The following is a 15,560-nucleotide window of genomic DNA, read 5'->3' as shown; positions in this document are numbered from 1 at the left end:
GGTGCGTGATGCGTGAGGCCAGCAAACATGACATACCTTTCAGTTAAGATGAACACTGTTTCCATAATTATAGATTATAGATAAAGGTCTATGGCTCTGCATACAATGACTTTATCTTGTTGGAGTTTATAGCCGTTTCACTTTACTTCAGGACGCATTAATGCCGCTCTGTAGGTCTATTGGAGACATTTAAAAATATTCCTAGCAAATCTTATAAATGTTGGAGACATACTTGTTACATGAACGCACTGAAATCGCTCTTCAGCTGTGTTTATTTGAGAGCACACAACAAAATCTGTGCTTGAGCAGCATATATTTGAGGGGGCATGCAAGAAATTTTGTGCACAAACAGAGGAAATCAGCACGCAAGCAAAGAGATTCACATGCTTGTGACACAACATTTGTCATTGAAATTGTGCCATAGGTTGTTGGTAGATTTGTGTAAAAGGCCTGCTGCCACAGCTGGACAAAATCCTTGAGGAAACGCTGTATAATTATAAATACACACTGAAATATACAAACACGTTTGTAATACTTGTATGTAATTATAATGTAGTCACAATGTCATTATAATGTACCGAAATAGTAATTACATCCAAGAAAAAAGTTTGTAACTACATATTACATGTGAACTGTTTATATGTGTATAACTATAACACACAAATACTGTACATGAAATATAAAACACATTAACAATACTATCTTAGATGTAATTACAATGTTATAACAATGTAATTGCAATGTTATTACATAGTAGTTATGATGTAATTACATCCAAAATAAAAGTCTGTAATTACATATGTACTGCGTATATTTACATCTAAATACACAAATACTGCACATGAAATATAGAGAGAAACATTCAAGTTTATAAATGTTATCTTGGCTATATTTACAATGTAATAGCAATGTAATTACAATAACATAGTAATTAAGTTTGTAATGTAAGTTTTCAGACGTCTACTCTGTATATTTACGTTTACAACTCTAAATTACCAAATACTGTACATGCAATATACAAAGAAACATTTGCATTTATAAATACTATCTTGGATGTAACTACTATATATTGACATGGTAATTACAATGTAACAGCACAGTAATTGCACACAAGTTAAAAGTTTGTAATTACAGCTCAGATTTAATTACAATGTTATAACAATTTTTATAACAGAAGTTTGTAATTACATATGTACTGTGTATATTTACATATTGAAATATCTCAAGAAATGTGTTTATAACTAATATGTTGAATGTAATTACAATGTAATAGCAATGTAATTACAATGTAATGACAAAGTAATTACAATGTAACAACACAGTATTTGCACATGATAAAAGTTTGTAATTTCATGTGTACTGTGTTTATTTCTGTATACAACTACAAATAACCAAATACTGTACATGCAATATACAAAGAAATATTTACATTTATAAATATTATCTCGGATGTAACTACAGTGTAATTACAAGTCGAATGACATAGTAATTACAATGTAATGGCACAGTTTGTAATTACATATTACATCTGAGATGTAAATAAAAGGTTATAACAACGTAATTACAAAGTTTGTAATTACATATATTTGCCTTAGAATTATAAGGTTCTATCTGTGTTGTAAATGATTTTGAGATATTGAGCTTCAAAGATTAGCATTCCATATAACAAACAATATGCATGTAACTATTCTATTCATCTAACTGTTCTATTTCATACATTAACATGACAGAGACCCTAAATGTACTCTAAATGTAAATTATCAAAGTTCTCTTAAATTTGCAAATTAGGGTTAAAGTAACAGGACAAATGCAAATAGAACCTTCTAATTCTGTTGTTTGTCCTATTTTCCTGTCTTATTTTGACTTGCTCCCGAATCTACCCCTACTATCTGTTACTTTCTTTATATGTGATGCATGATTCCACCAATATGCCAAGCATTGATCAACTTCTTCAGTATTCTTCAAATTTCTAGTCTTATCTCAAGCCTTGGCAAATAACTAAAAAAAAGCGCAGTAGGTAGTGCTGTTGCCTCACAGCAAGAAGGTCATGGGTTCGAGCCTCGGCTGGGTCAGTTGGCGTTTCTGTGTGGAGTTTGCATGTTCTCCCTGCGTTCGCGTGGGTTTCCTCTGGGTGCTCTGGTTTCCCCCACAGTCCAAAGACATGCAGTACAGGTGAATTGGGTAGGCTAAATTGTCCGTGGTGTATGTGTGTATGGATGACAGTATAGATGTTCCCAGAGATGGGTTGTGGCTGGAAGGGTATCCGCTGCATAGAATCGTGCTGGATAAGTTGGCGGTTCATTCCACTGTGGTGACCCCGAATTAATAAAGGGACTAAGCCGAAAAAGAAAATGAATTAATTAATGAACTTTTAAAAATCATATATCCCATGTCACAAAAACTGCCCTCTTTCATCTGAGAAATATCGCTAAATTATGAAGTATGCTATCCATCTCAGATGCAGAAAAGCTAGTCCATGCTTTTATGACTTCTAGGCTGGATTACTGTAAAGCTCTGTTTGCTGGCTGCCCAGCATCCTCTATAAATAAACTTCAGCTAGTACAAAATACAGCTACCAGACTTTTTACCAGGTCTAGAAAATATGATCATATCACTCCAATTTTATCCTCCTTACACTGGCTGCCTGTTAAGTTTCGTATTGAATTTAAAATATTGCTTCTTACCTATAAAGCTTTAAATAATCTAGCTCCTGTTTATCTAACCAACCTTCTGTCTCGCTACAATCCAACTCGCTCTTTAAGATCTCAAAACTCAGGGCTTCTAGTAGTACCTAGAATAGCAAAGTCGAGTAAAGGAGGTCGAGTCTTCTCATTTATGGCTCCTAAACTCTGGAATAGCCTTCCTGATAATGTCCGAGGCTCAGACACACTCTCGCAGTTCAAAACTTGATTAAAGACCTATATTTTTAGTAAAGCATACACTCAGTGCATCACTTAGCAGTATATACATGAATGTGCTCCACATAGGTTTCTTCATCTCATTTGCATACACTATGAACAGCAGCTACACTAATTATTCTCTTTATTCTATATTTCCACCTGGGGATACTCATTCCGAGGCCCTCAGACCACACATCGCCACTGATTTGATCCAAGACCAGCAACAAGATAATCCCAAGGTTTCCATAATCCTGGACCAGGCCGTATCCTGAGCAGCTGCTGTGATGGTCATGGAGGAGTGGAGAACATTAGAGACTGATTCCTGTGACGCTCCAGGGACAGACGAGTCTTCGTTGCGGCCAGCTTCCATTCTCTGAAGTTTTTTCCTCGCCGCTGTCGCCACTAGCTTGCATGGCTTGGGATCTGTAGAGCTGCGCATCGATGAATTAGCTCTTCAGTGTTTGGACTCTCAGAAGTGATTATTAAACCACACTGAACTGAGTTAAACTGAACTGAACTTAAACTTTAAAAACTGAACTACACTTTTTTTAATTTATTATGATCTTTGATGTGAAGTTGCTTTGACACAATCTACATTTTAAAAGCGCTATACAAATAAAGGTGAATTGAATTAAAGCATTTTGATACAAAGTATTAAGCCATTTTGATCAACGCTATCAAATACAAATGACAAAATACTATTTTGTATTTAAAATACATATTTGAAATACATGTATCATGAATATCCCTGGTTTTACCCCAGATTATGTACTTATAAAGAATAGAACAATCGATTCTTCCTAAATAAAGTAAACGTCAGAACGTAAGAATGTCTAATGCAACTCATGGCAATTTGTTGGTTTTTGATTAAGTGGCAAATTCATATCAATTTGTACAATCTCATTCATACATTTTAGTATGATTTGCTCATCTGCGAATAAGGAGTACACTGTAAAAACAAATTGCTGTAAAATGTACAGTATTACTGGGAATTTTTAAGGCCTTATTATACACTGCTCATTTACAGTACAGTATTGTCAGTCACATTATTTACGGAGTAATTTACTGTATCATTTTACAGTAAATATAGAGCTGTATAATGTGACGTATCATGTGATTTAGCAGTATTTACCTGTAGAAATGCCATATTTTGCTCTGAAGCTACCATCGAATTACTGTGATTTAGCAGTAGGTTGCAGTTGAAATATTTTATTTAGCTATAAAGTTACAGCTAACTTTTAAAGGCACAGTTTACTCAAAAATAAAATCCTGTCATTTACTTGCCCTCAGATTATTTTGCTGAACACAAATGACAGAAATGTGGAAGAATGCCAGTAACCAAATACATTTCGCTACCCAATTAATGCCATGGTTTAAAAAAAAACTTTAGCAGTACACAAGTGCTGAAATCTTTTTAGTTACTGACTTTGAGGAAACATTTACATATTGTCGGAAAAATAGCTACTTCGTACAAATTTGTACAATTTTATTTGTATGAAAATGTGATATTTTTTAAAAGGAAGTGTGCCTCCAAACTCCACACCTAACCCTACACTGTAAAAAAATGCTGTACAATTTATAGTTACTGGCAGTTTTGGTTGCAAAATTTACAAGCGCACTGTAAACAGTACAGTTGTAATTGTTAATTTACAGTTTGCTTGTAAATTTTGCCAGTATTACTGTAAAAATTGCAGTAATACTGTACATTTTACAAGCATGCTGTAAATGAACAACAACAACTGTGATGTAGTTTTACAGCACAACTGTATTTATTAATTTACAAAGCACTTGTAAATCTTACACTATTACTGGCAACCAAAATTCCCAGTAATACTGTAAATTTTACTACAATTTTGTACAAATTAGCTATTTTATATGAATGAGCTATTTTTCAGACAATATATAAAATAGTTAAGTTTACTGGAAAGTCAGTAACTAAAGAGATCTCGACAACCGTTTACTGCTACATGTTTTTTCAAATATGGCATTAAATTGGTAGCGAAAGGTGTTTGGTTACTGGTATTCTTCCACATTTCTTTCATTTGTAGGTGAACTATCCCTTTAAAATTTGCTCTGAAATTCAACAGCATCAAACTGTCAAATTGCAACAATGTAATGCACAGCTGTAACTTTACAGCTAAATACAATATTTTAACTGCAACTTACTGCTAAATCACAGTAATCCGACTGGCATTAAAAGTAGCTTCAGGGTAAAATATAGCATTTTTACAGATATATACTACTAAATCACATGATGCATCTGCTAAGTCACATTATACAACTCCATATTTACTGTAAAATGATACAGTAAATTACTGAGATATTAAAGCTATAATTGATAATTTGACTATTAATGTTATAAATAATAAAAAAAAAATCTGTAAATTTATGGTCAAATGTCTTACATTGTATGAGAAGCTCTTTAGAAGATTTCAGGCTTTGCTAGTTAGAAAGTTTAGGGTAAAGTAAAAGTATAGAGGAATTTTTATTATTATTATTTGTTTAGCTTTTTTTAAAAAGCAAGAAGCTGTGCTCACAAAGGAGATGTGTTTTCAGCTGTCTCCAGAATATTGCCAGTAATTCAGCATTTAAGATGAAGTTGGGAAGATCATTGAATGTGAAGGTTCTGGAAAGTCATTTTGTAGGTACTTTATTGGAAGTATTCCCTGGAATATTGTCAGTAATTCAGCATTTAAGATGAAGTTGGGAAGATCAATCGACCAGCAAAGAACAGTGAATGAGAAGGTTCTGGAAAGTCATTTTGTGGGTTCTTTATTGGAAGTATTCCCGGAATATTGTCAGTAATTCAGCATTTAAGATGAAGTTGGGAAGATCATTGAATGTGAAGGTTCTGGAAAGTCATTTTGTAGGTACTTTATTGGAAGTATTCCCTGGAATATTGTCAGTAATTCAGCATTTAAGATGAAGTTGGGAAGATCAATCGACCAGCAAAGAACAGTGAATGATAAGGTTCTGGAAAGTCATTTTGTGGGTTCTTTATTGGAAGTATTCCCGGAATATTGTCAGTAATTCAGCATTTAAGATGAAGTTGGGAAGATCATTCCACCATCAAAGAACAGTGAATGAGAAGGTTCTGGAAAGTCATTTTGTAGGTACTTTATTGGAAGTATTCCCTGGAATATTGTCAGTAACTCAGCATTTACGAAGGAGTTGGGAAGATCATTCCACCAGCAAAAAACAGTGAATGAGAATGTTCTGGAAAGTCATTTTGTGGGTTCTTTATTGGAAGTATTCCCGGAATATTGTCAGTAACTGAGCATTTAAGATGGTGTAGGAAAGATCATTCCACAAACAAAGAACAATGAATGATGGTTCTGGAAAGTCATTTTGAAGGTTCTTTGATGAGTCAAATGAAGCTTCGTTTACATTAATGAAACCCCACAATATTTGCTATTATTACTTTTTTTGAAGAGAAAAAAAACAGTTAAGAGTCTTCAGAAATGTTTAGTCATGCAAAAAAATATATATATATATATGGGCAGTCATATCAGTATTGGCTGGCAAATGCTTATTTTTTTCATGTTATCATTATTAGTCATTTTAACTTACATTACATCAAACTGACTTAAAGCAACTTTAATTAAATTTTTAATTAGGTTAAAAAATGATTATTTTTTATTTACTAATTTTTTACTAATATATAAATTTTTATAAACTAAATTAACATAAACACATATTCTCAGATGCTGTCTTTAGTGTGAAATTGAAGTACACTTAAATGGCCTTTTATTTCAATAACATGTGCTGTTTATTTCGAGTGTTTATTTTTCAACGGGACCATCATAAGAGATAAGAGGTCACTTTAAAGCAGCAGAGTTTATGGTTTCACTCAGCAAAGAGCCCTGGGCTAGTTTTAGACAAGTCTAGTGATGTGTGCTGACTGCTATTAGGGGATCAATAAGGCTAATTGATCAGATTGTGGTTTAGCTCAACTGTTGGTGGCTACTAGATGTAGAGCTGAAATAGGAACTGACAGGTAACCACTTAAAGAGAGAGAAACAGTGTGTGGCAAACATAAGGACATGTGCCCCCTTTCCTTTGAAACCAATACAGACACCTGCTGATGAAGTTTTTATTTATATCGAACCATCATGAGTGAGAATAAAGTAGACCTCATTAAAATGAATTACCATGCAGCCATTATGACCTCGGTTGTATTCATATTATGCACAAACTCATTCAAATGCCACCATGGGGATATCATTAATCTCATATTAATAAAGAAATCAAGCTAAATTATGGATGTCCGCTGTGGAAGGGGAGGCTTTTAAAGTACCAAAGGTTAAGTGTGAAATCAATGGCTATAAATGAACAAATAAAAATTTCAGGCAAGCGAAAGGAGGGAAACAGTGAGCAAACGCATGCTCTAAATCAGTTTCCCACAAAGCATGAATGTCGAGTCACGCTTTTAACGCAACAGAGCTTTTACCGAGTGCATCAAGATGGCTCATTATGGACCTTGCATTATGAACCACATTGCAACGTCATTCAAATCTTCCTACATGTGAAAAAGTAGTCTACACTTCGCCATCATTTTATGAGTTTTTATTTTTAAGAAATGCATGGACAAATATGTGGACAAAATCAAACTGTTGGGTTTAAACTAAATTAATACCTAAACACAAATTGAATTAACCCATGATGGATTGGTCCATATTTTACCCAGTGGTAAGTTACTACAACCCAGCATTTTTTAAAGAATGTACAATTATTCAGTATAAAGTAAATCTATAATCAAATTGCCACAGCTTTATAGGTGAAGGAGGGAAATATTAACTCACAGTCGCCATGTTTATGAAAACAAAATCCAAACCAAACTCGAGGAGAGCGAAGAATAATATGGAAAATACCATTACAAGTCAATAGCAGCTTTTTCCAACATTGTTTAATATTTCTTCCTCTTTGGAACAAGTAAGGATTAGTAAATGAGGACAGAATTTTCATTAATGGGGTGAACTATCTTTTTAAGTACACCATAAATAATGTGGAACTACATTGAAAAATCACAAGCTGTTTTTTCACCTATACTACACAACAGGGAGGTGCGACATTTGGAGTTTAGTATGCCCCTGCTTGTCATTTGTCTCTGATTATGTTGCTTACCTGTTTCTTGTTTAGTTTCTTGCTGTCTTGTGTATTGATACCTCCTCTTCTGTCAAGTTCTTTGTACGTTGCTATTGTTTAATGCTGTTTAACAAATCTTTACAGATTTTCCTGTGCTGTGGATGGTTTTGTTTTATAAATTTAATAAAACAGACGCAATTAAATCCATATTTTTCAGCTTAGTTGTGCTATTCCAGCTGTGACAAAAGGTTTTGCACATAGTATAAAATATTCAGTTGAATTTATACTGTCTTTCCTGGGTACAAACGATACACACTGAAAAAAATGTTTCATTTTACGTTACACAACAGGGAGGTATGCCATTTTGACTGCAGCATGTCCCTGTGTGTCATTTGTTTCTGATTATGTTGCTTACCTGTTTCTTGTTTAGTTTCTCGCTATCTGGTGTATTTATACCTCCTGTTCAGTTAAATTCTTTGTTAATTGCTATTGTTTAATTTTGTTTGGTAAATCTCTACAGATTGTTCTGTAACAAAAGGGTTTGCGCATAGTATAAAATATTCAGCTGGATGTATAATGTCTGTTTTACTAAATTTCTTTAAGGTATCACATGGTGTTTTTTCAACTACACAGCAGGGAGGTGTGTGATTTGGACTACAGTATGTCCCTGCTAGTCATTTATCTAATTATGTTTCTTACCTGTTTCTTGTTTAGTTTCTTGAATTGTTTCTTGTTTAGTTTTTTCTTTTTTTTTCAGATGTGACAAAAGGGTGTGCATACTATAACATATTCAGCTGAATGTATACTATCTTTCATGATTACAAACTATACACACTGAAAAAAATGGTTCATTGGATTTACTCAAATTTTTTAAATATCACATGCTGCTTATTCAACTACACAACAGGGAGGTGTGACATTTGGACTACAGTATGTCCCTGCTAGTCATTTATCTAATTATGTTTCTTACCTGTTTCTTGTTTAGTTTCTTGAATTGTTTCTTGTTTAGTTTTTTCTTTTTTTTTCAGATGTGACAAAAGGGTGTGCATACTATAACATATTCAGCTGAATGTATACTATCTTTCATGATTACAAACTATACACACTGAAAAAAATGGTTCATTGGATTTACTCAAATTTTTTAAATATCACATGCTGCTTATTCAACTACACAACAGGGAGGTGTGACATTTGGACTACAGTATGTCCCTGCTAGTCATTTATCTAATTATGTTGCTTACCTGTTTCTTGTTTAGTTTTTTCATTTTTTTTCAGATGTGACAAAAGGGTGTGCACATACTATAACATATTCAGCTTAATGTATATCTTTCATGAGTACAAACTATACACACTGAAAAAAATGGTTCATTGGATTTACTCAATTTAAAAAAAAAAAAAAATCTCAAATATCACATGCTGCTTTTTCAACTACACAACAGGGAGGTGTGCCATTTGGACTACAGTATGTGCCTGCTTGTTATTTGCCTCTGATTATGTTGCTTACCTGTTTCTTGTTTAGTTTATCGATATCTTGTGTATTTATACCTCCTGTTCTACCAAATTCTTTGTATATTGCTATTGTTTAATGCTGTTTAGCAAATCTCTACAGATTGTCCTGTGCTGTGGATGGTTTTGTTTTATTCATTTAATAAAACTGGTGCAATTAACTGGTGCAATTAACAATTTTGGACATAGTATAAAATATTCAGTTGAATGTATATTATCTTTCCTGGGTACAAACGATACACACTGAAAAAAATGATTCATTGGATTTACAATTATTTTAAAGGTAAGGGGTTGCAAATAATTTATATGGGCTGAATTTAAACAAACAAATTAAGTTGAACATTACTACGTTTTGTTTATTTGTTTAAATTCAGCTCCTATAAGTTGTTTGCAAACACTTAATTTAAGAAAATGTCATAAATCCAATGAAATTTTTTTCAGTGTATACACAATACACAGGTGCTCAACATGCTCATCATCAGTAGCCATGGAAATGCTCATTAGTATGCTAATTTATACTTAAAATAAGATCAAAATATTTTTAAAATATAATGTTTTAAAATATACTTTATGAAAAACATTAAGGATTTATTTAAAACATTTAGGATTTGTTAAAAACCATTGTAAATATTATCTTTAAGTACACTTTTAAGTGCACTACGAATGCAAATTAAAAACGATCTTGAACACAACTATTTTCATGAGCATATGCATGGACTGGATCTCATAATAGGACGCTTTTAACACTCACCCCGAGGGCTTCTGTGCAGATTTATTAGAGCTGGAAGCTGTGTTAACTCACCAGGAGCTCTGATGTACATGTGTACTACCAGAAGCCCCAGGGAACTTCAAGAGCTGCAGACAGAATGGCAAAGCATCTCTGAAGTATGAGAGGCTAATTGAATTGTCTTCTGAAGCTTGACCTATGACCCGGGCCAGTGTTGTACGTAACCAGCGAGGGTGAAATTAATAATAGGAATCTGTGCCAGCGCTGGTTGAATCTGATGTCAGGGGTCCATTGAGACCCTGCAGGTAATGAGGAGACTAGCCAGGGAATCCCTCACAACAAAGACTATGGATATAAGATCAGCATCTTTAAATGATTGCTGATGCAAAGAAAAGACACTTCTGCTCAGTCTGATGTTTTTTCAGGATTTCTTTTAACTGGATGTGCGAAGGGAAAGGGTGGCCTTTACCAATATTTGAACAAAACTTAAAGTGTGTATGCAATTTGGTTGATGTAATAAATACAGTCAGGAAAACACAAACAACTTAAATTTCTTTTTGGGGCAAATTGTAAATATGGGTAGATTATTAGTGAGTTCATTAAGACTCATTTCTGCACAGTTCCTTGCAGAGTACTCTGTTTCATGTATCACCTCATCTCTTGTGCATCAGTTTATATATACAGTGCTAAGCATAATTGAGTACACCCTATTTTGAAAATGAATATTTGTATCCATTTCTCAGTGAATATAGGCAATGTATTTTGGCGCATTTAAACAAAACAGACTTATTAAACAGATATATTTATTAAAATAATATTTTATTCACCAAACATATTTAGAAATTTAAGATATTACAATTAAATTCAAGCTAAATATTGTAAACAAATGACAACCTACAAAATTTCAACTATATTTATTTTTTTGCTTTTCTTGATTTTTCCTCTTTTTTAAGTTTGTATTTAATATTTTTCTATAACATCAAAATATGGGTGAACTCGTTTTTGGACTGTCATCGTAAGTTATTTTATTAGATGAGCTCCAGATTTGGCTTCAGTACTGACTAATCTATAATGTATATGCACAAATATAATATTGTATAGCTTCCTATTAAACATATGAATTAAAAAGATTTGTGATGGGTGTACTTATATATGCTGAGCAATGTATAGATCCAAATATTTTAATATTTCCTTACACTTTTACTGACAGATTTATTATTATTATTATTATTATTATTATTATTATTATTATTATTGCCAGCATCAGTCCTGGTGATAATTAACACAAAGTATTAACTTTATACATTTTAACCATTTAAACAGCTGATTTACATAATAATGATTTTGATTTTTTTTATTTCAAAATCTGTTATTTTTTCATATATTAAAATCTAGATGGATTATTGAAGTTTTTGATAATTTAATGATCAGAAACAACATTCAATTTTAATAGATTGTTTGATAAAAAAATTTTCCAGTCACATTAAAAGTAAATAAAATAAATGAAAAACTACCTCTGACATACAAAGAAACTTCTCATTTTATGAAATTTCTCACACGAGAAAAAAAAAATTCTCTGACATCTAAACCAAAACATGTATATAATTATGATTACATGCCTGTTATACTCAAAAGCACAAGCCAAATTAGAAAAAAATTCAGAAATAATATCATTTTATTAAAGAATAAAGAACAAAAAAAAAAGGTTCTGAGTGTGGATAGTTTTATACCTTGTGAAAACACATTCTAGACATACTGATTAAATCTTATATAATGAAAGTTTTACTCCAAATACCATGGTTAAAACTAACATGTTTATTTTATTTGAATTAAAAGGTCCTACTTCATGTTAAATGGCCTTAACTACTATGTACTTACCTCAAAAATTAAATACAGTGTATTTATTAGTAGACAAGTCTTTTTATTGATTAAAAAAACTGTTTAACAGTCTGAACAAACTGAAGATCTTAACACAGCAACTCAAACACTGTGGCGCAGTGGGTAGCACGATTGCCTCTCTCACAGGTTCTAGCCTCGACTGGGTGAGTTGGCATTTCTTTGTAGAGCTTGCATGTTCTCCCCGTGTTCGTGTGGGTTTCCTCCGGGTGCTCCGGTTTCCCTCACAAGTCCAAAAACATGCGCTATAGGTGAATTAGGAAGGCTGAATAGTCCATAGTGCATGTGTGTGAATGAGAATGTATGGGTGTTACCCAGTGATGGGTTGCAGCTGAAAGGGCATCCGCTGCGTAAAACATATGCTGGATAAGTTGGCGGTTCATTCTGCTGTGGCGACCCCAGATTAATAAAGGAACTAAGCCGAAATAAATAAGTAAATAAATTTATTAATTAATTGATCAATGAATTGATTAGTTCATTAATAATATATATATATATATATATATATATATATATATATATATATATATATATATATATATATATATATATATATATATATATATATATATGTATTAATAAATACATTTTGGAGTGGGTTGGAGGGGAGGAGCTTACTATTCAATTATTTGGAATAAATCTATCCTCAAAATATGACAGGAATTGTCTCCAAACTTTGAAGAATCTATTGAGCCTTGGCTGCAATATTTGAGTTTCTCTCATTTTAGATATGTCATGATATGTTCTAACCATTTAGTATGTGTTGATGGTTAAGCTGATAGTACAGTGTATTTATTGTGTTCATTTTGTATTGCACAATAACGATAGTGCTATTGAGGTTAAGGACAGGTTTTGGTAATATGGCTATGTTTAAGGGAGGGTTAAGGAGTAAGGCATGGGTCGATACTTAATTATGAATGTAACTACAGAAATTAAAATAGATTTTTAAAATAGAATTATAAAACAAAAACATGTATATAATAAGTGCAGTGTATCAAATGAATAATCTAAATTTAAGTATATAGCAATTAAAGCCACGTATCATAAAATATGAGCATAAAAACATGGTTGATTTTCATTAGAAACGGCATAACTTAAGAAAAAAAACACCATTATTAGATTAGATTAGATTAGATTAGATTAGATTAGATTAGATTAGATTCAACTTTATTGTTATTACACATGTACAAGTACAAGGCAACGAAATGCAGTTTAGGTCTAACCAAGAGTGTAATAGCAGAAATTGCAGGATACAGGTATAAGTTATAAAGTGCAATTATAGAAAAACTACGGTGATATGTACAGATGGATCTACTATGGAAATTATGTTGTATTAACTATGAACAGAGATTTACAATATGAAAATATGTACAGGTTACTATTAATAATAAGATACAGATAGATATAAACATAATTAAAAATGTATATGTACAGTGGCTATTATTGTTGGACTATCAGGAATATGAGGTCAAAATCAAACGTCTGATATAAAGTGAACAAGCTCATCCACACTTCCAGCTAGTTTCTGTCCACTGCAATCTTTACATAAGGGCAGTGATCATAACAAACAGCCTGACAAATGATTGTAACATTAAGCTGTGCCCTTTGACCTCTTGTTGTGGTCCGGTGTTTTGAGAAGCAGAGTGTTCATGTTGAATGTGGAGAGAGTAATCTGTCAGAAAGCCCTTTTCTCTCTTTCCTTCTCCATCACAGACAGTTGGTACCATGAAGACACAATCAGGGGGCAGCAGATGTCAGTGAGACCGCCTTTGTTTCTATTCTCTCCACACCGGACCACCTCATTGCAGTAGTCCATTGTCATTAATTTGCTGTTGGGGGATGTTCACACTCCTCCTCTCCTGTCGCTTACCGTCATTTAGTAAAACACTGCAAGAGCACACTCTGAAGTGCTCAGTCTGTCTGTCTGTCTGTTTATCTATCTATCTGTCTGTCTGTCTGTCTATCTATCTATCTATCTATCTATCTATCTATCTATCTATCTATCTATCTATCTATCTATCTATCTATCTATCTATCTATCTATCTATCTACAGTATCTACAGTATCTATCTATCTATCTATCTATCTATCTATCTATCTATCTATCTATCTATCTATCTATCTATCTGTCTGTCTGTCTGTCTGTCTGTCTGTCTGTCTGTCTGTCTGTCTGTCTGTCATTCAGAATCAGCTTCGGATTGTTTATATTGTGATTCATCTTATTCATACTACATTAGTTTCATTCTCAGATGTGAAACAATAATGTGATATGCATATTTCAGTTCTGTCTGAGAAAAAGAGACTATCTGATGCAAAATTGTGCATCTGCAACTGGTCTATCTGTCTGTCTGTGTTGTTATTTTTTTATATCCCATAGAAATCTGATAAATGCCAATGTATGCTAATTACATACAGTATATGACATACAAGTGCATATTTGGATTTCACATATACAAATGTTTCATATATGCAATATATGTGTTTTACATTGTTTAGCCATAGGAATTAAACATCGTTTTTGCAATATTTTGAAATATATGTGTAACATTTTAAATATGTGAAATCCAAATATCTGAACTTTTTTGTCATACATGTACCTTGCAAATATAAAGATAAGTTGTTATATGGGATATAAATACTTTTTATAGCCTTAATCTTTGTAAAAAGATACACTGGAAAAATTATGATTCCTTGGATTTACAAATTATTTAAAGTTAAGTGGTTGTAAACAATTTATTTCGGGTGAATTTAAACAAACAAATTAAGTTGAACATTACTAAATGTAATCTGTTTGTTTTAAATTCAACAAATTGTTCGCAATCCTATGTTTTTCAGTGTATAAACTAATTAGTATTGAAATGAAGATCTATTTGATCGAGTAAGTAAATAAACTATTGTACTGACAACTGTTTTAAAATAAGCACATTCCCTCATAAATTCCTTTCACGATTTTTTTTAAAAATAATCTTTATGGAAATAAAAACAGATGCACTCATTTAATACATTTTCATTTTAATTTTCAGGCGAAACCGACAAACAGAGAGTTCAACAAGAGTTATATCTTGAGACTGCACAAATATAAAATAAGATAGGCAACAGGACATACAATAATAATAACAACAACAATAATAATAATAACAATAATAATAATATTAATAATAATAATAATAATAATAATAATAATAATAATAATAATAATAATTATAATTATAATAATTATAATAATAATAATAAATTGTATAATTGGCTTTGGGTGTCCAGCTGACACTACTACATATTTGCTTTGAGCTAACTTTAAAAAGTACAAAAACATGTATTTATCTCTAGCCAAATACATTTAAATAAATAGCAACAACTTTAAAAATAACAATACAATTAAAGAAAACATTTTTGCAGAAGACATGTAACTACATTAAATAAAATAGCTGCACAATACAAACAACATT

This window comes from Danio aesculapii, chromosome 24 (assembly GCF_903798145.1).
Source record: "Danio aesculapii chromosome 24, fDanAes4.1, whole genome shotgun sequence".
In the NCBI taxonomy this organism is placed as follows: domain Eukaryota; kingdom Metazoa; phylum Chordata; class Actinopteri; order Cypriniformes; family Danionidae; genus Danio; species Danio aesculapii.
Note: the sequence above shows the minus strand (reverse complement) of the source record.